This window comes from Scyliorhinus torazame, chromosome 3 (genome assembly GCF_047496885.1).
Source record: "Scyliorhinus torazame isolate Kashiwa2021f chromosome 3, sScyTor2.1, whole genome shotgun sequence".
NCBI classification, from domain to species: domain Eukaryota; kingdom Metazoa; phylum Chordata; class Chondrichthyes; order Carcharhiniformes; family Scyliorhinidae; genus Scyliorhinus; species Scyliorhinus torazame.
Genome location: NC_092709.1, coordinates 220,667,052 through 220,692,230, shown reverse-complemented (window position 1 = coordinate 220,692,230; position 25,179 = coordinate 220,667,052). Strand labels below are relative to the sequence as shown.

General features: G+C 48.7%; 1 long non-coding RNA gene across 1 annotated transcript in view; it reads left to right on the top strand.

Moving 5' to 3' along the window:
• Positions 1-1,714: 1,714 nt before the first annotated feature.
• Positions 1,715-25,179, top strand: part of LOC140409576 (uncharacterized) — a 115,047-nt gene continuing 91,582 nt past the window's right edge. The window contains exon 1 of the long non-coding RNA XR_011940402.1: positions 1,715-1,855. This is a non-coding gene — a long non-coding RNA (uncharacterized lncRNA). The remainder of the gene's footprint in view (positions 1,856-25,179) is intronic.

Sequence of the window (25,179 nt, the reverse complement as noted above, 5' to 3'; positions counted from 1 at the left end):
CTGATGACTGTAGTCGATAGTAATTTAACATAATAGTGTGACATTCAGTTAATGGAAGTGATAACTCACTGGGAATATATGGATTAATGTCTATTTTGAAATAACTGGCAAAGTAATGCCATGCTCAGGGTCATGTTTCAAAAACAAGGGGCCATCCATTTAGGACAGTGATGAGGAAAAAACACTTTCTCTCTGAGTGTTGTGAGACTTTGGAATTCTCTTCGTCAAAATGTGGTTGAGGCAGAGTCTTTAAATATCTTTAAAGCAGAGATTGATAGATTCTTGATCAGCAAGTGGGTGAAAGGTTAACGGGGGTCGCCACCAATGCGAAGATGAGGTTAAAAGCAGATCAGCCATGATTTGCTGAATGGTAGAGCAGGTTTAAAGGGCTGAGCGGCCTACTCCTGTCCCTAATTCATATGTTCATATGCTAATACACATTCATCTGCCAGGATCACCCATGGTGATTGGTAGCTTTCATGTACATGCTGTAAAAAGGAGACTGTTTTGCAAGTACTTGACTCAGGAAATGTCAACGCCTACAAACAACTTTTCTGGAGGTTGTAACAACTTACATGAATATGAAAGCTTGAACAAAGATAAAAGTCCCAAAGTGCTTCACATGGCAGGAATCATTGAAACACGCATGCCGAGACAAAGGAGATAGTTGGAGGGGTTGGTGAAAGCTTGTACCAAGCAATGGCGATGTGCAGCTTGTGTTGTGTTGTGTTGGGTTGGGTTGAGCACACTAGCTTCAGTCTTCCCATTGGTTAACTGTAGGTAATAGTTTGTGCAAAGTTTGGTTGAGTAGTGCTGTACTGTTGATGCTACAGGTGCCACTTTGGCCCACAATTGTGTCAGTGGCATGCATTTACATCTCTGGTGCTGGCCATTCTGGATGCCATTTGCTAAGGGCATTGATGTGGTTGCAGGTAGTGTGCACCAGAAGTATGCAGAGTAGGCAGATCATAAAGCCAATCAGACTGTAATGTAATTTTCCACTTGAACCAATTAAACTCTTGTCTTGACATTGCACAGTCAAACATGCATTCAGCAGTGAGAACGACCCAGCACCTGAAATATTTAAAGGGATTTTTAACTACTTTCAGGTTTGTTGTTGATTGATTTCTACGGGCTGTTACTGAGTTTGTCGATTTGGCAGTTTATATTTTCTCGTTAAGTTGGTGACGTTTATTGGGAACAGTGTGACCTACAGCAAAGGCCTCGGTTCTGACTTCAAGAATTTTGCTTATATCACGGCTCCAAGAGAGTGGTGCTGTAATTTGTAAACGCTTAGTCTGCAGCATGAGACTGAGCATGAGCAGAGGAAGGTTCTTGAACAGGGAGGAGGTGGGGAAGGGTCTTCAGCAGAAGGCCATATCCTCAAAGCGTCTTCAGGAAGTAATCCCTGACCTCAAATTCAGGGTGGAACAGTGGGTCCGATATTATCAAGGAGGTTCTCACTAAAATCTGTTCCCTTTTGGAGATAGAACTGCAGCCTCAGAGCAAGGCAAGGATGGCATTGTAAAAAAGACTGTGAAGGCAATTATGGCCATAACATTTTATATAATGGATTCCTTCCAGACTGGAGCAGGCAATATTTGTAAGATCTCCCAGTTTGCTACTGCGAAAGGGAAGTAACCAAAGCTCTGCCCACAAACAGAACTGAATACATTTCATTCCGTTGGAGGAGAGGGTGGAGCAAACAAGTGGCTCCCGGAGGTGCAGGGTGTGAGTGACTGTACACACACCGCTTTGCAGGTGCTGCATATAGATTCTGAGCTAGTCTAACTGGAAGAGATTCTGCTCCCCCCAAGTCCAGTGGTGTGCCACCACATACAGCGTATCATTGCAGGTCAGTGCCTGGTATCCTGGCAGCAGTCGTGATGCCTCCTGCTGTGGCAGTCCACTGTACCTATTTGAGTCGCCACAAGAAACCAAAGGGTGGTTACCGGACAACAATGGTTTTCGGCTAATTATCTGTCTTATCATTCTGGTGCACTATTCACTCTCATGTGGGCAGCATTCATATAACAAAAAAAAACGTACTGCCACCTTGAACATTATTGAGCAGACTGTTGGTTTGTGAAAACAATGCTTCCAACCCTGGGTCAATCTGGAAGAGCTCTACAGTACCCATCAGAGCTTGATTCAAGATGGTGTGCTGCCTCATACATAACCTCATCTTCATGGTTGCACAGTACTTATCACCAAGTATGCAGTAAGTAGCTGAGGATTATGTAAGATGTCCAGCAGAGAAACAGGCTATCTGATCTAATCAGTCAGTGTTTATGCTTCACTCAACCCTCCTTCTATCTTTTCTCATCTAAATCTGTGATTGTTTTTGTTGTGTATTAATGTTTGTTCCTAGTTGGAACTGTTGCTAACTTTTGGTTGGTTCACTTGGCTCTGTTTTATAACCTTTGCTCTCGAGTCGCCAGGTATCTTTATGATACCGCCACGAGGTTCAAGTTCGAGTAATGGCAAATAACTCAATTCACCGATTAGTAAGATTTAAATCAAAGCACATTTATTATACACAGTAATCGCTACTCATGCACAAATTCTACGTCTAAGCTACTTCTACGACTAACAGGCCTGTACTTAGCTTCGGACTGGCCCACCAGGTCAGGGAAACAAATGGCCTTTCGTTCGGGTTCTGAGTCTGCGGGATTCGACGTTGGTACGGATTGGTAGCTAGGAGCGCCTATCTCGTAGCGAGAGTTGATTTAAGACTTATGGTCTCTCGGCGGCCGCTGGACCGGTCACGGCCAATGTTGGTTCGCGTTGCTGGGTGACCCGGTCAAGAAGAAGAGGGCCGATTTGAACTTGGGGGCTTAACGTTATAGTCCCCAGGGGCTTCCCGCCTTTCGGGGCGGACCCTGTACCTGGTTCTAGGTGATTGGACTTCGTTCCAATCGCTTGGTTCGATTTCTCCAATACTGGAGCGGTTCCCTGATCGATGGGCGGTCTTGAGGTGTCCGTTAACCTCTTTTGTGTTAGCTCCTGCTGGCGCTGGGGAGTCTGGCTTAGTTTTGTTTGTCCCAAATGTTGCTATTGTTCCCGGGGATTGCTCATTAGTATGCAGATGGCTGCTACATTATTATGCTGATGGTCGCTGGTATCGATGCTGTCTGGGCTTTGCAGAGTTAAATACACAGCAAACTTGCACCTGCTGGTTTCTGCCTGTGTTGGCTGAATTTCCCTTCAGCCTTTGCTGTTCGCCATTTTAAATCGGGACTTGGACAACTCAGGTGGCTACAGAACAAGGTCACTTGTTCGATCACGTGACATATTGATACATCATCGGCCATTGGGTGGGCAAATTGTCTGTCTATCCTAACAGCCTGTAGAATAAACACCTTTCCAATAAAGCTCTTGTTCGTTTGCTTGCACTTTCAAGGTCTGCAAGCTTATGCTTTACAAACACCACAGGTTTCCCCAAAATTCCAGTCTAGATTCCCCCTACATACATTTGTACTAATCACTTCATCCATTCCCTGTGTCAGTGAGTTCCATATTGATTTTGATTTGATTTGATTTGATTTATTTTTGTCACATGGATTAGTATACAGTGAAAAGTATTATTTCTTGCATGCTGTACAAACAATGCATACCGTACATAGGGAAGGAAGGAGGGACTGCAGAATGTAATGTTACAGTCATAGCTAGGGTGTAGAGAAAAGATCAACATAATACGAGGTAAGTCCATTCAAAAGTCTGATGGCAGCAGGGAAGAAGCTGTTCTTGAGTCGGTTGGTACGTGACCGCAAACGTTTGTATCTTTTTCCTGACGGAAGAAGGTGGAAGAGTGTATGTCCGGGGTGCGTGGGGTCTTTAATTATGCTAGCTGCCTTTCCGAGGCAGCGGGAATTATAGACAGAGTCAATGGATGGGAGGCGAAAGAGAAAATGCTGGAAAATCTCAGCAGGTCTGGCAGCATCTGTAGGGAGAGAAAAGAGCTAATGTTTCGAGTCCGATGACTCTTTGTCAAAGCTAACAGACAGACAAAGTGGGGAATATTTATACTGTGGAGAGAGAATGACAGATGAGTCATATCCACAGAAACCCAGGGAAACCGGGTGCTAATGGCCACAGAAACCAAGGGGAAAGAGTACTAATGGCAGTCCCCAGAGAGAACAAAAGGTGTGAGAGGCCAAACAGCAGAGAAACTAACATCAGAGGCTAAACTGTGACAGGTGGAGATGTGGGGGAGGGGAAGGGGGAAGCAAAGGGGAGAAGGGATAAGTAAAGGTGGATAAGATTGGGGGGGCTGTTAAATATATATTACGAAAGACAAGAAAGAAAGAAATGGTAAGAGACAGTTGAAATGAAATGGGATGAAAACAAATGGGTCGAGGTGGGGTAGAGTTAATCATCTGAAGTTGTTGAATGCATGGGGGGCTGGATTGAGTGATGGACTGGGCTACATTCACAAACGTTTGTAGTTTCCTGTGGTCTTGAGCAGAGCAGGATCCATACCAAGCTGTGATACAACCAGAAAGAATGCTTTCTATGGTGCATCTGTAGAAGCTGGTGAGAGTCGTAGCTGACATGCCAAATTTCCTTAGTCTTCTGAGAAAGTAGAGTCATTGGTGGGCTTTCTTAACTATAGTGTCGGCATGGGGGACCAGGACAGGTTGTTGGTGATCTGGACAACTAAAAACTTGAAGCTCTCGACCCTTTCTACTTCATTCCCATTGATGTAGACAGGAGCATGTTCTCCACTATGCTTCCTGAAGTTGATGACAATCTCCTTGATTTTGTTGACATTGAGGGAGAGATTATTGTCGTCGCACCAATTCACCAGATTCTCTATCTCATTCCTGTACTCTGTCTCATCATTGTTTGAGATATGACCCACTACTGTGGTGTCATCAGCAAATTTGAAAATTGAGTTGGAGGGGAATTTGGCCACACATTCATAGGAGTCTAAGGCGTATAGTAGGGGGCTGAGGACACAGCCTTGTGGGGCACCGGTGTTGAGGATGATCGTGGAGGAGGTGTTGTTGTCTATCCTTACTGATTGTTGTCTGTGGGTTAGGAAGTTCAGGATCCAGTCGCAGGGGGAGGAGCCGAGTCCCAGGCCACGGAGTTTGGAGATGAGTTTCGGAGCACTAATGGTGTTGAAGGCTGAGCTGTAGTCAATAAATAGGAGTCTGGGTGTCTTTGTTATCTCGGTGTTCCAGTGTTCAGTGCAGGGCCAGAGAGATGGCGTCTGCTGTAGACCTGTTGCAGCGGTAGATGAACTGTACTGGATCAAGGCAATCCGGGAGGCTGGAGTTGATTCGTGCATGACTAACCTTTCGAAGCACTTCATAATGATGGATGTCAGAGCCACTGGACGATAGTCATTAAGGCACGCTGCTTGACTTTTCTTTGGTACCGGGATGATGGTCATCTTCTTGAAGCAGATAGGCACCTCAGATTGTTGTAAGAAAAGGTTGAAGATGTCTGCGAATACCCCCGCCAGCTGATCCGCGCAAAACCTGGGTGCTCGTCCGGGTGCCCCATCCGGGCCAGTAGCTTTCCGTGGCATATTTTCCAGCGTACTTTTCACATTCGCATGGGATGGGATATAAACTGCCGTCAGGATAGCGGAGCTGAACTCCCGCATAAGGTTGTCGGGGCGGCATTTTAGCTTCAGTTAGTCCAGGTGCGGGAGCAGAAACTCGTCAGTGTTGCTACATCTCGGCACCAGGAGGTGTTGATTAGGAGGCAGACCCCACCTGCCCTAGCCTTGCCTGAGGCCGCCATACGGTCCATTCGGTGGATTGAGGAGCCCTCTGGTTGAAGGGCACAGTTTGGTGAAGCAGGAGTGAGCCATGTCTCTGTGAAACAGCAGTCCCTCAGTTCTCTTTGAAAAGTGAGTCTGGCTTTAAGTTCGTCCAGCTTGTTCCCCAGAGATTGGACATTCTCACCACTTTTTGGATAAAGAAGTTTCTTCTGAATTCCCCTCACTCTGCTTGGCATTTTTCCTGAAATGGGCATTGTCTGTTAGTGAGCATAAAAATTGGTGTTGCAGCCGTCAACCACGATGGTGGGTTTTAGTGACGTATAGGGTGCTCCCAGCTTAAGTCATTAGTAATCCATGGGGATCATGCCATATTGCTGGTAGGCAGCCACTGATCTGTCTGCTCCACCATGGCTTATGAGACCATTAACTCTTGGTTCATTATTTAAGGCACACTCTGCGCAGTGTTCACACTACATCAGCTTAGGAAAGCTGCAGAAAACAAATGGTGTCCAAAGGGAGGAAGCAGGTAGTGCCAAAATGTTGTGATTATTTACTGTAGTGCCTGTTGGACATAGTGGAGGCCTGCTGCAATGTCTTCTACCCCAACTCTGGATGCAGAACTACAAGCAAGGTGACACTCCGGCACCTGTTCTGACACTGAGGGAGAATTCAGAATGTCCAATTCACCTAACAAGCATGTTGGGAGGAAACCGGAGCACCGGAGGAAACCCACGCAGACACAGGGAGAACATGCAGACTCCGCACAGACAGTGACCCAAGCCGGGAATCGAACCCGGGTCCATGGCACTGTGACGCAACAGTGCTAACCACTGTGCGGCCGTGCTGCCCTTGTGTTGCGGGGTCCAGAGATGTGCTTTCTTGGCTCTGCGCCATTCAGGCAAAGGTGTCCCCCCATCTTGTCTGCATTCTTGAGAGGTGAAGGTGTGGTGTTGAAGGGAACAGGTGATGAAACATGCAGACGACTCGTACTCTTAAACTCCATCTCTCCGCTGACTCTCAGCAGGGTCTCTTTGCTATGAGCCTGTTCACAGAGATTATGTGTGCTGCCCTCAGTCAGACGGGTATCAGACGTTTCCTGTTGGAATATGATGAGTTCAGCTCAAAGTCTGAGAATCTTGCCACCTCAAGTTGATTAAGCAATGGCACTCTTGTGTGCAGGCACTGAGATATCCAACCTTATATGTCTTCAATCTTGAACTTGTGACTATTGCAGGGAAAATGATACATTCACAAAGGTTGTGGACAGCGGTGTTCATTCCATCGCTTTCACTCTCCAGCAGTTTGTAAATAGTGACATCGGAGGGCCACATGAGCCTTTGAACATGCTTGAAAGTCACTCATCATTGCTTCTTGCAATGTGTGAAGCAGCAATGTGATAGGATCGAGTGTGTGATGAACGAGAACAGGACTCCTCATAAGCGAAGATCCATACCCTTGAGGGCTTCACGTTTTCTTATCATTTTGGACTTTACAAGAGCAAGGTCTGGCCAGGAGGACACACTGCTTGTGTGAGAGAAGGCATCTCAATGTCACGCAGCCAAGTGTCTGGCCTTGTCATTTCCAGATGTGCCACCCCCATTCTTATGTTGCGATTAATGAAACTATTGAATCAGATCTGAAACTGCCGGATGGGAGTGTCATTCCAGGGAGTGTGCCACAGCCACTGAGTCATTTGTACAGAATGTCACACCAGCGGGATTTCATCAAGTGTCTTGTCCCAGGTGTAATGTTTATATCTCACCAACAAGATAGCACATTGTGCGTGTCTGCTTTGGTCACGATGGGTCTCACTGAGGAACCATGCCAGATCAAAGGCCTGCAGCCATTATCACATTTATGATTATCCAAGTGGCTTGTGGATATTTTATGGTGGTGCTGTGACTAGGATGCAGCAGCTTCTGATGTCTGGGGCCAGAAAGACCTCTTCCAGGTAGCACCTCATCTCAGGACTGACACATGCCCTCGAGGCAACCTCATCCTGCATCAGGGCGCTTATGTGAAAGCTGTGCAATGATGCAGTGTCATCTGGAGGTTCATGGATGAAACTAGAGGAGTGATAATGATCACCTTCATGCTGGTGCATGATGGCGGAGACTTGTCCCCAGGGTCCTGAGTGCATCTCATCCTCCTACCCGTTTAATCTGGCAATGAGGGCCTCACAAGCACATCTGCCTTGTTTGGCCCATGCAATGGCCCCTTTGCCTGCATCTTCGGCTTCCAAGACCTCATCAGTACCATCCCCTTCAATGCCCTCCTCATCAGAGAAGACATACAGACCCTCCATCTCGTCATCATCCAGGTCCTTCCCTCATTGCTTGACCAGGTTATGTAGGGGCAGCAAGACGAGATAATGCAACACCCTCTGGGGAGTGCACTGGAGTGCTACGCCACATCTGCCCAGGCATAGGAACCACATTTTCAGGATCCCTGTGGTATGTTCCACCAATGGCAAGAGCCTCATTGTACCTTCTCTCTGCAGGAGTCTAAGGCCATCGCACAGGCATCATTAGCCATGTCCTTTGAGGGTAGTCCTTTCTCTGCGGAGTCAAAACTGCACCCTCTGTGGCCTCTGGAAAATGTCAGGGATTTGAGACATACTGAGGATTTAAGAGTCATCAATGCTTCCAGGTTATCATAGATTATCATAGAACTTACAGTGCAGAAGGAGGCCATTCGGCCCATCGAGTCTGCACCGGCTCATGGAAAGAGCACCCTATCCAAGGTCAACACCTCCACCCTATCCCCAGAACCCAGTAACCCCACCCAACACTAAGGGTAATGTTGGACACTAAGGTCAATTTTATAATGGCCAATCCACCTAACCTGCACGTCTTTTGGACTGTGGGAGGAAACCGGAGCACCCGGAGGAAACCCACGCACACACGGGGAGGATGTGCAGACTCCGCACAGACAGTGACCCAAGCCGGAATCGAACCTGGGACCCTGGAGCTGTGAAGCAATTGTGCTATCCACAATTCTACCGTGCTGCCCTTGCACAAACCTGCATGATCCATTTGTTATGGTTGCAGACCAGCTGAACATTGATGGAATGGAAAGCCTTTGCGGTTTATGTACTGGGCTGCTTGTTACCATGGAGATTTAAGAGCCACATGAATGCAGTCGATGGCACCCTACCCCTGTGGGAATCGAAAAACCTCAGCAAAGCCCAATGCTCCAAGTATTCCACTCCGATATTAGGTGGCTCCTGCTGGTTCTGCAAATGAAATCTGAGACATTGGCCACTGGACAATACATCATGGCTTTTCCGCAAGTGTTCTGGCGAAGTTGGCTAACACTGCAATGCTGGAAAGGTTGGGCTCCAAGCTTCATGCAAAGCCCCATGCCAATGAAATGAATGCCAGGTTCCCCAATGCTCCTTACAGGCCTCCAAAATGCCAAGAATCTCTTTGTGCTTATCCTTCAATCTCTTTCTGCAGGCTGCACTAGCAAAGTGCTCACCTGAATGTTCAGCACCAAAACGTGTGCACAACTTCAGCACACTTGTGCACACCTTACCCTCAGTAAATATGCAGTAATGTTTCAGTGTTGTGCCTGTCATTGTTTTAGAGTTCAAAACATGTGTATGTGGTGTTTTTGTGGAGCTTGCTGCATTGCTAAATGTGTGATGGCCAGGTGAAGCTATAAATCTAAAGTATGACTCATTATTGATAGAGATTGTTCAGAGGTGAGTGATGAGGGTGTGGTGCTTTCGGCGGTTTATGAGGTTAGTGCTTCAAGGATTTGAACATGAATTCACTGATCTTGATTATTCACATGAGATCGCTAAATTTCTTGCAGGTACTGCATCCAGTTCCTTTGAGCTACATGATTGTGATGGATATCTGCTCACATTGCCTCCTTTGAATTTGCCTGGAGGGCTTCTGGCAGATGGTGGATGGATGAACTCGTTCCTCCAGTCCACAACTTGAACTAAGGCTTTCAGTGCTGTGTCTAAAAACCTCAGAACATGCTCTCTGTTGTGTTGTGACATTAGTCAGTGTTCTTCCTACATAGAATGTCTTCCCAAGTTGCTCCCAGGAACTTCCTTTTAAGAGGTACAGGTTGGCTTTAAGTGGCGCTAGCCGTGCAGGAACCTGTAACCCCAGCTGAAGTGTGGAATCACTCATCAGCACATATCGCCTGCACACAGCTATCATGTGCATGAGTGACAGCAAAAGGTTTGCATGTTACCTGCAGTGGAAGGAACAGGCCCCCATTTGTCATGATTCACAAGCCGTGCACTCATTTTTGGGGGCTATTCTATTTTGCCCCCTGTGCCTCATCCTAGACAGGATATTGAACAAGTCATCTCACAATGCGGAGATCATGCAGTGGTTAATAGGGTTGGTGGTGATGTAGGTTCCATTGACATACATGTAAAAGTTGAATCTAAGTCTTCAGATGATGCTGTTGAGGAGTGGAAAGTATATCATAAAGAGGCAGAGGACAGATCTTTGGGGAGATCACAGTGTAGAGAATGGGCAGAGAGGTGGTTTCTGGGGGTGATCGGAGAGATAAGAACTGAACCATGTCAGAGAAACCCCAACAATTGAGCTTTGATCATAGAATTTATTGATCATAGAATTTACAGTGCAGAAGGAGGCCATTCGGCCCGTCGAGTCTGCACCGGCTCTTGGAAAGAGCACTCTACCCAAGGTCAACACCCCCACCCTATCCCCATAATCCAGTAACCCCACCCAACACTAAGGGCAATTTTGGACACTAAGGGCAATTTATCATGGCCAATCCACCTAACCTGCACATCTTTGGACTGTGGGAGGAAACCGGAGCACCCGGAGGAAACCCACGTACACACTGGGAGGATGTGCAGACTCCACACAGACAGTGACCCAAGCTGGAATCGAACCTGGGACCCTGGAGCTGTGAAGCAATTGTGCTATCCACAATACTACCGTGCTGCCCGTAAGCTAGGCACAAGAGGAAAGGGTTTGGAGGAGAATTATCAATGATGAGTACAGCACTGTCATAATTTCAGACAACAGCACTTGATACTTTGGCTTGTATCTTTTCAGTGCAGTGTTGTGATGGAAATCTGTGTCTAATACAAATTGCAGATAGATTGGCTCAGCTTTGGGAGGTGACAACCCCTCAGGGATGGAATTGATGAGGTTTCCCAATGTCACGGTAACTTTGTGATGAACTTTTAAATATGAACAGCCAAATCAGATGTAACCTTTTGAAAGGACAATAACATTTACATTTCAGTGTTAACTTTTAAGGATATAAGAAATATACCTGAGTTCATGTCACTGACAATGGAAAGAAGATAGACTGCCTCTGTGGCGGTAGCAAATTGATAAGAACTGTGATCTTTTATTCTTGTCTTTTACAATATTTTATTCAATTTACTCTTGCATACACAAACACGCAGTGAAAATCATAATCTCCACCGTGTTTACGTAAATGACATTCCATACCCAAGGAATGACAACTCAAGTCACGCATTTTTAGGAATATTCTTTGCAGCTTTAGAATTGCAAGCAAATTAATTTCTTCCATTCTTCAAACCATGAAAATAGGAGGGAAGCATCTAACAACTAGAAATCTGAAATCTTTGCATGTGGCAGTGAAAGAGGCACTGACATCAGTATCAGATGTAGACTATTCTGCTGTACATCTCCAGCATATTAATTTTTGAGTCTGTGGAGACGTCTTCAACAATGAAAAAGCTTAGATCAAACAGCAAATTCAATATTCTTTTCACTGATCCAAGCACGGGAATGTGAAGTGAAAGTGATATTCAACTTCATCATCACAGTGATGCAGGCTAGGTTAGCAATACCACTGACCTAGATTATAGACAATGAAGAATGCCTCGAAATGTAATTGGATATCATATGAGAACTTTACTTTCGACAGTGCCATCCGTGAAATAAATTGTCCATAAAGTTATTTAGAATATGGCGGACTGGAGATGCTGATGGGTATTCTATGCTTTCTGGAAGTAAAGATGCGGGCTAAATTTGGCTGTACAGTGCCCATTTATTAGGTACAATGCAGCCATATAAGTATTGAAAATGAGGTGTGAGAGCATGCACACATTTCTGATGGAACGTGCAGGTTTGTGCAGGTGCCCGATGACCATTGGTGAGCTGGTAACTGCAGAATCCATTCCTCCTGCTGTGCTTCCTGCGTCCTGAATTTCAACACTTACAGATGCATCTTGTACCCTAGCATCTAAAATAGTGGGCTGGATTCTCCGCTCCCCCAACGCCGAAATCGCCTTCTGCGAGGGGGCAGAGAATCCCCGTTGACGCCAAAATTGGGGGTGGCTCCACTTTTGCGATGCTCCGCCCCCTGAAAAGCGGCACACTGTAGGAGTACGCTGCGCCACGTATCCACGGCCTCAAGCCAATACCTGAGGCCCGCCCCGCGATGCTCCGTCCCCAATGCACCGAATCTCCAACGGCGTGGGACACGTGTGGTCTCACCCGTTGTGAACTTAGCGTGGTGGCTGCGGACTCAGTCCAACGGCGGAGGAAAGCGGATCCGCGGGCGGGGGGGGGCTTCATTTGGGACTGGGGGCACTCTGGGTGGGCGGTCCAAGACGCGTGAGCGGCCGAAGGGGGGTACTATTTTTATTGTCTGGGTCCGAAAGCTGAGGCCGCCGTGAAGCACGGCGCGGCCGCTGAAGGGCGCTGCCATGCGCATGCGTGGCCACAGACCCGGAAATGCTCAGGGTCGTATCGGCAGATAGAGCTGGGAGCTCTACGCTGCCTGCCTACTCGCCTTCAGCAAAACGATGAATCGGTAGCCATTTTGTGGCAGTTTTCAAGGCGTAAAACACCACCGTTTTCACACCGGCATGGGGAAGTCTCCCAAATGGAGAATCCATCCCAGTATATTTTACACTTTTTTTGCCTAGTACCCATTTTTACCAACCGACCATTCTCCGGGACCCACGCCGGCCGACCTTCGCGACTTACACTGGCCGACCTTTGCGACCCTCGCCGCCCGATCTTCATGACCCCTCCATTTCCGCTTAGCTTTAATGTGACAGGTGAGCCTGCTTGGTCCTCACGATCTCACTTGCTTTGCCATTCAATGTTACATATCTGCGGAGGACTTCAGCTGATGACTTCCGATGTCACTGCAATCTTTAGAAAAATTCAAGAGGTTTGTCCTTGAACTCTCCATGCTTAGTCTTGAAATGCCTTTGAAGTTTTGAGAGTTATATGAAGCTTCTGAGTCATAAGAGATTGTGGGACTTACTGTACCAGGATTTTTCAGTCCCTATATGGACAGCCATGGAGGTTGAGTGGGGTGGGGGGCAGTGACATATGGCGTGTCATGCAGTGTCAGATTTTACCAGCAGTGGACAGCAGGTCATGTGATAACGATGTGCATTTTTGAAAAAAAGTAAATTAAAAAGCTGCAGAGGGAACCATTAGTGGACTCCAGCATGGAGCTGGAGGTGCCCTTATAGCAAAGGAACACAGAGAATGAGCTACTTCCAAATATCAGAGTGGCAGTGTCGCCAAAGATTGCGCCTATCCCACAACAGCTGGGGCGTCATTCTCCGACCCCCCGCCGGGTCGGAGAATGGCCGCTGGCCGCCGTGAATCCCGCCACCGCCCCCGCCGAAGTCTCCGGTACCGGAGATTGGGCGGGGGCGGGAATCGGGCCGCGCCGGTTGGCGGGACCCCCCGTTCAATTCTCCGGCCCGGATGGGCCGAAGTCCCGCCCAGAAATTGCCTGTCCCGCCGACGTAAATCAAACCTGGTATTTACCGGTGGGACCAGGCGGCGTGGGCGGGCTCCGGGGTCCTGGGGGGGGCGCTGGGCGATCTGACCCCGGGGGGTGCCCCCACGGTGGCCTGGCCCGCGATCGGGGCCCACCGATCCGCGGGCAGGCCTGTGCCGTGGGGGCACTCTTTCCCTTCCGCCTCCGCCACGGCCTCCACCATGGCGGAGGCGGAAGAGACTCTCCCCACTGCGCATGCGCGGGAAACTTTCAGCGGCCGCTGACGCTCCCGCGCATGCGCCGGGAAACTGTCAGCGGCCGCTGACGCTCCCGCGCATGCGCCGCATTTCCGGGCCAGCTGGCGGGGCAACAAACGCCATTTCCGCCAGCTGGCGGGGCGGAAGTCCCTCCGGCATCGGCCTAGCCCCTCAATGTTGGGGCTCGGCCCCCAAAGATGTGGAGCATTCCGCACCTTTGGGCCGGCGCGATGCCCGTCTGATTGGCACCGTCTTTGGCGCCAGTCGGCGGACATCGCGCCGTTGGGGGAGAATTTCGCCCCTGATGTCAGTGCCAGGGAATGTCATCCAACATGCCCTTCACTTCTTTTTATGTATCTGGTTCACTTCCAGGATTGGCTGGAAACAGGAATCTAGGAACAGGGGTGGGCCACTCAGCCCATCAAGTCTGCTCTGCCATTCAATGAGGTCATGGTTGATCACCTACCTCAACACCACTTTCCTGCACTGTCCCCATATCCCTTGATGTCATTAGTCTCCAAGTATCTATCCATTTCTGTCTTGAACACGCTCAGTCATGAATGCTAGAGCTGCCGCATTTCTGGAGCAAAGAATTACACAGATTTTTTAGCCACTGAGTGAAGAAATTCCTCCTCATCTCAGTCTTAAATGGCCTACTCCTTACCCTGAGATTAGGTTCCATGGTTTTAGTCTCACCAGCCAGGGGAGATATCTTGGATGGGATTCTCCGTCAACTGATGCCGAAATCGGGAAAGGCGATTGGGCGGAGAATCGGTTCTGACGCCAAAATCGCGGCGGGCTCCGATTTGATGCCAAATCACAATGCTCCAGCATCTCGACAACGGCGTCAATGCTTTCCAGAGCGCACGTACAGTAGACATGGTTTGCACATAATTAGGAGGCCCAACCCAGTATTGTCGGGGTCTCCGCAATTCTCCACCACCGATGGGCGTGGTTCACTTATGCTTTTAAAAATCCTGAAACCGGCGTGGCGGCTGCCGAGGGAGAGAGAGGGCATACGGAAGGTGTCCAACATCGCCATAGTTTGCTGAATTTTATGCCACTGGGAGGGGAGGCTTCTGCCAGGGCCGGGCGGAGTAATGGGGGGTGGCCAGGAGGTGGGCTGTGGGGTCGGGGTGTACGGGCACAGAACACCATTGCTGCAGCCGGCAAGGCAGTCATACAGCTGCGCACACTGCTAACAGCCCACTGTGAACTTAGTGCCATGGGCCCTCTGGCCCCATCAGCTGTGTGGGAACGCACCAACGCAATCAGTGCCATCTTGTTGGCTGGGTTGAGTGTCTGTGGTGATTGTAATGTGTATATGCTGCTGCAGCTTGTCAGCCTCCCGGAGTGTCAATCACGGACCCGGTGAATCCTGCACCATTTTTCATTGGAATCGATTGTGTTCCACTTGGCACCGGTGCTAGCCCCTCAATGGTAGCCGAATTGGTCAAGGTACGGCGCCGGTTTTTCTGTCGTAAAAGTCCACGAATTCTGCGTTGGCGTCAACACTTAGTGTAACGCTCTTATCTAAATCCACCCTGCCATGCCCTGTAAGAGTTTTGTAAATTTCAATGAGGTCACCTTGCATTCTTTGAAACTCTAGAGAATACGGACACAATGTCCTCAATTTCTCAGAAACCATCATTCCAGGGATTATACTGATGAACCTCTGTGAATTCCCTTCACGGCAAGTATATCCTTCCTTAGTTAATGGGTGTAAAACTGTATACAGCCTACCAAGTGAGGTCTCACAAAGATTCTATACAACTACAGCAAGACATCTTTATTCCTGCACTCAAATCTCTTTGTGATGAAGGCCAATATTGGTCTGAAGATCATCTACCTTCCCATTACTTGTTACACCTCCATGCTAGGTTTTAAAGACTCAGCAAGAAGGACATCCAGGTCGTCAACACTTCCCAACCTCTTACCATTTAAGAAATGTTCTACCTTTTTCTTTTTCCTATCATTTGTTCACATTATATTACGTCTGCCATGTTCAAGCCCATTCACTTAGCCTGCCCAGGTCCCCTTGGAGCATCCTTACATCCTCTTCAAAGCTCACTTTCCCACCCAGTTTGATGTCATCAGCAAATTTGAAAATAGGACAATTGGTCTCCATTTCCAAATCACTGAAACAGAGTGTGAACAATTGTGGCCCCAGCACTGATCCTTGCAGTACCCCACTGGTAACAACCTGCTATCCTGAGAATGATCTATTTATTCCTGCTCTCTGCAGGGCCACAATTCTCAATCCATACTAGTATATTGCCATGCGCGCTAATTTTATTCACTAATCTCATGTGAGTGATCTTTTCAAAAACCTTCTTAAGCCAAATGCGCCATTTACTACTTTCCAGTCCACAGGAACCTTTCTGCCTGATTGAGGGTGACGGCAAGGGCGACGTCCGATGCGTCACTTTCTACCTGGAAGGGCAGTGTCTCATCTACAGCGTGCATTGTGGCCTTGGCAATATCAGCTCTGATCTGGGCAAAGGCCTGTTGGGCCTCGGCCGTCAGGGGGAAGTGGGTGGACTGTATGAGTGGGCGGGCCTTGTCTGCATAGTTTGGGACCCACTGAACGTAGTACGAAAAGAACCCCAGGCAGCGTTTGAGGGCCTTGGGGCAGTGGGGGAGGGGGAGCTCCATGAGCGAGCACATGCGGTCGGGGTCGGTCCCCAGAACTCCGTTCTGGACCACATAGCCGAGGATGGCTAAGCGGTTTGTGCAGAACACGCACTTCTCCTTGTTGTAAGTGAGGTTTAGGAGAGTAGCGGTGTGGAGAAATTTAGCAAGGTTGGCGTTGTGGTCCTGCTGATCATGGCCGCAGATGGTAACGTTTTCTAGGTACAGAAAAGTGACCCGCAAACCGTACCGGTCGACCATTCGGTCCATCTCCCTTTGGAAGACCGAGACCCCGTTTGTGATGCCGAAGGGGACCCTAAGGAAGTGGTATAGGCGGCCATCTGCCTCGAATGCAGTGTATGGACTGTCCGATTTACGGATGGGTAGCTGGTGATAAGCGGATTTCAGGTCTACCGTTGAGAAGACCCAGTACTGTGCAATCTGGTTAACCATGTCAGATATGCGTGGGAAGGGGTTCGTGTCGAGCTGCGTGTACCGGTTGATGGTCTGGCTGTAGTCCACGACAATTCGGTGTTTCTCCCCAGTTTTAATTACTACCACTTGAGCTCTCCAGGGGCTGTTGCTGGCCTCGATGATGCCTTCCCGAAGCAGCCGCTGGACCTCGGACCTGATGAAGGTCTTGTCCTGGGTACTGTACCGTCTGCTCCTGGTGGCGACGGGTTTGTAATCTGGAGCTAGATTGGCAAAGAGGGAAGGTGGGTCGACCTTTAGGGTTGCGAGGCCGCACACAGTAAGGGGTGGTAAGGGCCCGCCGAATTTCAGTTAGGCTCTGGAGGTTGCACTGGAAGTCCAGGCCGAGGATTAGTGCAACACAGAGGTTAGGGAGAACGTAGAGGCGGAAGCCGCTGACTTCTACGCCCTGGACCGTGAGCGTGACCGTACAGTACCCCCGGATCGCTACGCAATGGGATCCGGAGGCCAGGGAGATTTTTTTGATTGGCAGGGTGTATCGTGAGGGAGCAGCGCCTTACCGTATCCGGGTGTATGAAGCTTTCGGTGCTCCCGGTGTCCAGCAGGCAGGAGGTTACATGTCCGTCGATTTTCACGCTGGTGGATGCGTTGGTCAGGGTATGCGGACGAGACTGGTCGATTGACATGTAGGCGAGTCTTGGTTGGTCATCGGATAATGGGGCAGCTGGTGAGCCCGGGTCCTGGAACGCTGGTGGTGCCCATGTTCTGAGGGGTTGACAAGATGGCGGCACCCGAAGATCTTGAGGGTTACAAAATGGCAGTGCCCATGGAACACACGTTGTGGGGGTGGAACAAGATGGCGGCGCCCATGGAACGCACGTGTTGCGTGGAGGGGAAGATGGCAACGCCCACTGGCCGCACGTGGTCTGAGGGGGCAGCGCCCATTGTCCGTGACTGAGGTGGGTGCGGGCGATAGCGACTACTGAGTGGGCCTGGCACACCGTGGCGAAGTGGCCCTTCTTCCCGCAGTCTTTACAAAGGGCAGCGCGGGGGGGGGGGGGGGGCAGATTTGGCGGGGGTGCTTCTGCTGGCCGCAAAAATCGCATCGGGGGCCCCCGGGATTCGCTGGCTAGCGTGCAGCGCAGGCGTATTGGGTGGGCAGCGCCCCCGCTGGGGGTGTAGGACTGGCTGTTGCGCAGGGCGACCGTCATGGAGAGCGCTAGCGTTTTAGTCTCTGCGAGGTCGCATGTGGGCCCTTCTAGGAATCGCTGGCGTATGAGATCTGACCCAATTCCAGTCACAAAAGTGTCCTGCATAAGGAGGTCTCAGTGTTCCGTGGCTGTAACGGCCTGACAGTCACAGTCCCGGACTAGTGGGATTAGGGCCCGCCAGAAGTCTTCTATGGACTCACCAGGGAGTTTGAGAGCGAGTGGCGAGTGTGTGCCTGGCGAAGAGCGTGTTCGTTTTCTGTGCGTAGTTGCCCTTGAGTTGAGTCATGGCTTCGGCGTAGTTCAGCGCATCCTGGATTAACGGAAAGACTTTGGAGCTAAACCTGGGATATAAAATCTGAATCTTCTGATCCTCCAGAACAGGGGTTGGTGCCGCGTTGATATACGCCTCGAAGCAAGCTAGCCAGTGCTGGAAGTCCTTTCTGGCGTTGCTTGAGTGCGTATCCAGCTGCAGGTGATCCGGTTTGATACGGAGGTCTATCCTTAGAAACTGATAGCAATAAATTGAGGCATGATCAATTGGACAAAGACGATAGTTGAATCCAACTGAGGCTTTATTGCTATCAGATGTGTGGCCTCCCACAGCAGCTGGCGAAATGGCTGCTGGCTGGAGGACACGCATATTTATACCCCGCCTCCTGGGTGGAGCCAGCAGGCAGGGCCTACCGGCGAACCTGTAGTACAGATCCTACCGTACATCACCTAATACAGGTGCAACAGTGGTTTACCACAGCAGCAAGAAGGTCTGGCAAAACTGGAGTCAATGGGAATCAGGTGGGAGGCTGTCTGTTAGTTGGTTTCATAGCTAGCACAAAGGATGCGCAAAGGATGTGAAAAGCTGTGGTTTGCTGGAAGTAAATCATCAGGAACTCCTCAGGGTAGAGTCCTCAGCCCAATTATCTCAGCTGCTTCATCAGTGACCATCCTTCCATCATAGGATCAGAAGTGGGGATGTTTGCTGATGATTGCACAATGTTCAGCATCATTTGCAACTCCTCAGATGCTGATGCAGTCCATGTCGAAATGTATCAAGAGCTGGACAAAATCCAGGCTTGAACTAACAAGTGGTAAATAATATTCACGCCATATAAGTGTCAGGCAATGAGCATCTCCAACAAGAGATAATCTAACCTTCTTCTCTTGACATTCAATGGCATTACCATCGCTGAATACCCACGATCGACATCTTGGGCATTACTATTGACAAGAAACTGAACTGGACTAACCATATACATACTATGGCTACAAGAGCAGGTCAGAGGGTGGGAATGATACAGCAGGTAACTCACCTGCCTACTCCCAAAGCCTGTCCACCATCGACAGGGCATAGTTCAGGAGTGTGATGGAATGCTTTCCACTTGGTTGGATGAGTACAGCTCCAAAAACACTCAAGAAGCTCGACACCATCCAAGGCAAAGCAGACTGCTTGATTGCTACCCCTTGCAAAAACATTCATTCCAGCGAATAAAAACACTTAAACAAAGATTCACTCCTTTACCACCGATGCACAGTGGCAGCAGTGTGTACCATCTACAAGATGCACTGCAGGAATTCACTGAGGCTCCTTTGGCAGCACCTTCAAAATCCATGACTGCTACCATCTAGAAGGACAAGGGCAGCAGTCATATCGGAACACCACCTGCTAGAAGCACCCCACTAAGAGACACAGCATCCTGAATTGTTCCTCCACTGTCGCTGGAACATCCTCACTAATAGCACTGTAGGTGCAATGGCTCAAGAAGGCATCACACCAGGACATTCTCAAGGAAAAGTAGTCATTGGTGGCCAAGAGAGCGATGCCCACAGACCAGAGTGAATAAAAATAATCTCACCGGGTCCAGCAGAATTATCGACCTTCAAACCAGTGAATCTTTCCCTCATGCATCTAATTTATTACCCACTCGGTTTATGCCTCACTTTTGAATTATTTATTATTACAATTTCTATTAGTTCTTCAGTTTCAAAATTCCCTTCAGTCCCCTAGTATTTCTGGGAGGTTTATTGTATCTTTTTTCATGCAAGTAGACGCAAAGTAACTATTTACTTTCTCTGCCATTCCCGTTCTCCACTATATATTCTCCTGACCCCTACCTGTAATAGACTCACATTTGGCCTCACTAATCCTCACCTTTTCACATACCTAAAGTAGCTTTCATAGTTTGCCTTTATGTACCTCGCTAGTTTGCATTAATATTCTCTTTTCCCTTTCTTAATCGGTTTCTTGCTCCTCCTTTGCTGGGTTCTAAATTATTCCCAATCCTCAGCTTTACCACTTTATTTCCTTTGATCTCATGCAATTTTTAACTTCTGCTATTAACCCAAGCACTCAACAAGCCCAGTTGTGGTAGCCACACTCCAAACCTGGAATCAGATGGAACAGCACATTGGGCTATCCAAAATATCCACTATGGCCCCCATCTGCGACAACCACAGCTTTGTGTCAGCCATGTTGGGCACCTACTTGAAGAGGTGGAGGCAGGACCGGGGGGGGGATTGGGGACACACACGCTGACTGTTAGGGACTTCTATACGGATGACAGACCAGTGACTTCAGAGGAATGGACAGAAAAACTACAACTACCCAACGGGAATGACTGTGACACCTATAGGTAAGAATTTCCACCGCAAGGAAGCAACATCATACCAAGGGACCCCGAGACATTCAATGTTGGAGCAACTACCCGATGTGGGCAATCTGGGAGGGGGGGACTGCGGGGACCTGTATGGACAATTGCTAGAAAGGGCAGGCTCCCCACTGGACAAGACACAGGAAAAATGGGAGGATGAACTAGGGATTGTAAGAGGGTGGGTACTCTGGAGTGAAGCACTGAACATGGCCAACTCCACCTCCACTTGAGCAAGACAATGTCTCATGCAACTGAAATTAGTGCACAAAGCACACCTAACCACAACCCAAATGAGCAGGTTCTTCCCAGAGGTGGAAGGCAAATGTGAGCGGTGCCAAGGAGGCCCGGCAAACCACACCGACATTTCCTGGGCATGGCCTAGACTTGTCGGATTCTGGACAGCCTTCTTTGAAGTCATGTCCAAGGTTGTGGGGTGAGGGTAGAGCCAAGCCCGAAAATGGCAGTCTCAGGGTATCAGACCAGCCAGGACCATTTATGGGATAAGGGGCCGATGCCCTTGCTTCCCTAATCATCCACTGAAGAATCCTGCTCAGCTGGCGATCAGCAGCACCACCCAAAGCTGCAGACTGGCTGGCCGACCTGTCAGAATTTCCCCAACTGTAGAAAATCAATTTCACCATCTGAGGGTCAGAAAACCATTAACTAACTTGTTCCAGTACCTGTTTGAAGCCAATAGCCAAAAGAGTGAGGGGAGAGGGATGCATAGAGGCCACTAAGACACCGAAGAACAGGAAGTGGGAGGAAAGGAGGGAGGGGGAGGGTAAGGAGAGGGGTGGCGGTGGGGGGGGGGGGATGGGAATAGCCCAAATAAACAATGGGGGCCAAGAACAAGGCCACATAGACAGGGCCCTACAGCAGTGACAAAGGGCCCCAGGTCAAAATGGGGGCCAGCCAAGGCAAAACTGCCCTTAAACTGCCCCCTCCCATCCCCGGGCGGAAAAGTCCATTCTAATTGACAAACTAACAGAACCAGTTACAGGGCATAAGGCCCTGCTCGGTCAAGCAAATAAGTAAAACCCCACCAAAATGTAAAATAAACCACGATTCCAATGGAACACCTAAAAGGGGTGGGGGGGGGGTGGTGGGGGTGGTGGTGGGGGGGGGGGGGAGAGGGGAGGGAGGGGTGGCTAACCAACAGTGGGGAGGGAGGGGCGGGGAAAGGAAGTATACACATGTAAATATATGATGATCACTTTTCGTAAACTATGTATAAACTGCAAAATTCCAATCAAAATATTTTTTTTAAACTTCCATTAACCATGTTGGATTTACCTTTCCCAGAGCATTAGCCAGGGCAAAATTCCAATCAAAATATTTTTTTTAAACTTCCATTTACCATGTTGGATTTACCTTTCCCAGAACATTAGCCCAATGACATTACCACTATGCCACCATGCTCCCCCATCATAGCTTCATCATTTTCTTTCCGCACATTAAGATGCAAGTTTCAGAATTAAATATATTGCATCTAAACATGATGCAATATTCTAACATATTATGGCCACTATTTGCAAAAGATTGCTTTACAGCAAGGTTATTAGTTAGCCTTTTATCATTACTCAACATTAAATTCAAAATATCCCAATCCCTAGTTGGCTCCTCGATGTACTGCTCCAGAAACCCATCTCGTATACACTCCAGGAATTCCTCCCCCACAGCATTAGTGCTGACTTATCAACCCAGTCTACGTGTAAATTGAAGTCACCCATTATTACTGTAATACATAAATTACATGTATCTCTAATATCCTGATTTATTTTTATAAATTTAGTGTACCCAATTCAATGTTTCCGATTAAGGGGCAATTTAGCATATTCAATCCACATACCTTGCACATCTTTGGGTTGTGGGGGCGAAACCCACGCAAACACGGGGAGAATGTGCAAACTCCACACGGACAGTGATCCAGAGCCGGGATCGAACCTGGGACCTCGGCGCCGTGAGACTGCAGTACTACCACTGCGCCACCGTGCTACCCTAATATCCTGACTTATATCGTGCCCTCCATAACCACTATAGTTGTGTGGCCTATAAAAAATATTTGATGACCCCTGCTGTTTCTTAGCTCCACCCAGACTGATTCTACATCTAGATCCTAAGATCCTCTCCTACTGAGGTACTGAACTTGTCCTCTATTAAGAAAGCTACCTCAGCTCCTTTTCCTGTTAGCCTATACCTCCTAAATGAAAAGTACAGTTGGCATTTACAGTTCCCAATCTTAGTCACCCTGTAGCTACATCTCCATAATGACAACTAAATCATCCCCATTTACCTCACATTGTGCAGTGAAGTCAGCAGCCTTTTTGCAAATGCTAGGTGCATTCAGACAGACTGCCTTTGCTTCTGCTTTTCTGATCCTGACTGATGATTGCCTACACTTCATCTGCCTTCTTTTTTTGATTTCTATTTTTCTACTTGCATTTACCAGTTTTGTGTACCTTGAATCTGAACTTCCTCTCAGTTCCCCATTCCCCTGTCAATCTAGTTTAAGCCCTCCCTCGCAAATATGCCTTTGAGAATGCAGTGATCCAGAAATCCCCAAAGCAAATTGGAAGAACAGCACCTCATCTTCTGATTAGGCAGGTTGCAGCCTTCTGGGCTCAACATAGAATTCAACAACTTTAGACTGTGAACCCTCCCCTCTGTCTTGTGCCCCTTTTTGTTTTTTGTTTCCTTGGTTTATCCCCTCCGATACAGATGAGCTGCCAAAGTGCCAAACACCTGGCTCCAAGTGCACTCCTCTGAGGAACCAATGACATCACCAGTATACAAAATGGAAAACCTATTAGCAACCTCAGGGGACACCTGTACTACCTGCCTGGTTTCCTTGAACTGTCTTTCTACCTCTGTTTCCTACCTTGTGGTGTGGCCACCTATCTGAACATGCTGTCCATGTAGCTCCCAGCCTCACTGATGTTCCGCAGTGACTCCAGATGGCACTCAATTTCTGAAATCCAGAGCTCAATTTTCTGCAGCTGGTGACACTTCCTGCACATGTGATCATCTAGGTCACTGGTAGTATCTACGACTTCCCACATACGGTAGGACATGCATTCCACACAACCTGCATGCCCATTTATGTTGCTCACCAGCTGGACTGTCGGGAAACCAGCCACGGAACGTCGCCTTCGGCAAAACCATGAGATCCCCCCGGCAGGAAGGGTTTTAAAATCCCAGCCCGAGGGTTGTTATAATGGACTGCCAGAAAGGATGCGCGAACTTTCAAAAGGAAATGAGACATCTGGATTGAGGGTTGATGTGAACGAGTTGATATGTTGCACTAACTGAATTTCTCTTTCAAAGAGACACCGCAGGCATGATGGGTGGAATTACCTCATTTTGTTTAGCACTGGGCTAAATCGCTGGCTTTGAAAGCAGATCCAGGCAGGCCAGCAGCACGGTTCAATTCCCGTAACAGCCTCCCCGAACAGGCGCCGGAATGTGGCGACTAGGGGCTTTTCACAGTAACTTCATTTGAAGCCTACTTGTGACATTAAGCGATTTTCATTTCATTTCATTTCATAATTCGAACTGGTTAAATAATGTGGGAAAACATATTTTTTGTTTGTGTGCTTCCTATCACATGAGCTAAGGAGATACACAGGGATCTGAAAGCTATGACTCACTATATAATTTTATATATATATATGGACATGCGGCAGAAGGAAGATATATAAATATAAATTTTGTTTTCCATATAATACGACAATGCAACTTATAATGTGCATGGAACAGGTTTATTGTCAAGAAAATAATTAACTATTTCATTTGGCTATTTACTGAGGTTTTGTACACCCTGAGAAACAATTTTCATCTGAGAAACTGATTTTATATCAAGGTTAGAATTCCACAGTTTATAAACATTGCTGGAGGAGCAGCTTGAGGCACCATTTACAAATGAAAGCCACCATAGTCCCCGAGGACCATAGGCTGCTCTTGCCTTTTTCAGATGGTGCTGACTGGTGGTGATTTAACCTGAGGGACACCACACCTCAGGTAAGGGGTAAGTTTGAGAAGGTGAGGCCTTCAGGGATAACTTCAGCTGGTACAATAATTGAGCCCGCACTGTTGACATCATGCCACATCATGAACCAGGGGCGAAATTCTCCGTAATCGGCGCGATGTCCGCCGACCGGCGCATAAAACGGCACAAATCAGTCCGGCATCCCGCCGCCCCAAAGGTGCGGAATCCTCCGCAACTTGGGGGGCCGAGCCCTAACCTTGAGGGGCTAGGCCCGCGCCGGACTGATTTCCGCCCCACCAGCTGGTGGGAAAGGCCTTTGATGCCCCGCCAGCTGGCGCGGAAATGACATTGCCGGGCGGCGCATGCGCAGGAGCGTCAGCGGCCGCTCACGGCATCCCCGCACATGCGCAGTGGAGGGGGTCTCTTCCGCCTCCGCCATGGTGGAGACCATGGCGAAGGCGGACGAAAAGAGTGCCCGCACGGCACAGGCCCGCCCGCGGATCAGTGGGCCCCGATCGCGGGCCAGGCCACCGTGGGGGCACCCCCCAGGACCCCG